Below are 1312 nucleotides of genomic sequence, written 5' to 3'. Positions count from 1 at the left end.
ATAAGTGTGTGGCACAATAAGGTTGTCAACTATGAATTAAGGGCAAAATGGGATGGGAGTGAATGCTCCAGCCACAAAGGAAATATAGTACCAACATATTGTCTAGACCAAAGGGGAAATGTTTGAAACAGATTGAAAGAGGATGAATAATTGTTACGAACCAAACATGTTTAACATGACAGCTCTTAGGCTGCAATACTTGGAAACACTAGTGGTGACTACAATACTGGGAATAAGGTGAATTACTCATCGAGGTTGGAAACAGGTGGACTAAGTCCTACACTTATAAGGAAAACAAGAAGTCATCGTGGAAGAATTTAGGAGGATCTCAAGAAAAAGGGCATGTTCGAGCCAATGATTTTTTTTATTGAATATCTATATGAAGGGTGTCAATATGTGTTTTGAGAAGTGTTTAGCAGTAAAGAGGAATCGTGAGAATGTTTACAAGGGAAGTAGAGTGGTTTCTTAAAATCCTATAAGACTTATGATGAGAGAAAAGGGTGGCTAAGAAAGATCTGACCACGATGTTATTTCACATATTGAGGCAATGCCATACAGGTTGATGTTATCAAGGTGTGTGCGCGAGCTAGTAGATGTTATTCATTTGAAACAGATGGCCCCATAAGAAAACTAACCTAGTAATGTCTTTTGTTGAGAAATTTGGAAAAACAAGTTGCAAGTACTAATAAGATTGTAACCGTATCAAGGAAATTTTTGTAGAACTCAATTCCTAGGAGGTCATATGAAAGATAAATCTAAAATAGATGTTCCACTAATGATGAAATATGGCAAGATGATCATTTATGCCTCTAGGCAACTCAAGAGTCATGAGAAAAACAATCCAACACATGACTTAGGACTTGCGGCTATGATTTTACATTAAAGGTTTGGCGTCATTAATTGTATGGGGTCCAGGTGGACATATTCACGGACCAAAGGATCCTTCAATATATTTGCAAATAGAAGAAATTGAATCTAAGTTAGAGAAGATGGCATGAGTTACGTAAGGATTATGATATCAATATTCTATATCATCCGGGGAAGCCAATGTTATGGCGGATGCTCTTACCCGAAAATCTATGGGTAGTTTGGCTCACTTGGAGGCATGTCAAAGGCCGTTGTCCAAGGAAGTTCATTGATTGGCTAGTTTGGAAGTTCGTCTTGTGGACTCTAGTGAAGGAGGGGTAATTGTGCAAAATAGGGCTGAATCATCTCTTGTTGTGGAAGTCAAAGAGAAGTAATACAACGATCCATTATTGGTGCAATTGAAGGAGGAGATTCAAAAACATAAAACTATGGTTTTTCTCTTGGC

Source organism: Nicotiana tabacum, chromosome 12 (assembly GCF_000715075.1).
Source record: "Nicotiana tabacum cultivar K326 chromosome 12, ASM71507v2, whole genome shotgun sequence".
NCBI lineage: Eukaryota > Viridiplantae > Streptophyta > Magnoliopsida > Solanales > Solanaceae > Nicotiana > Nicotiana tabacum.
This window is presented reverse-complemented; position numbering follows the sequence as displayed.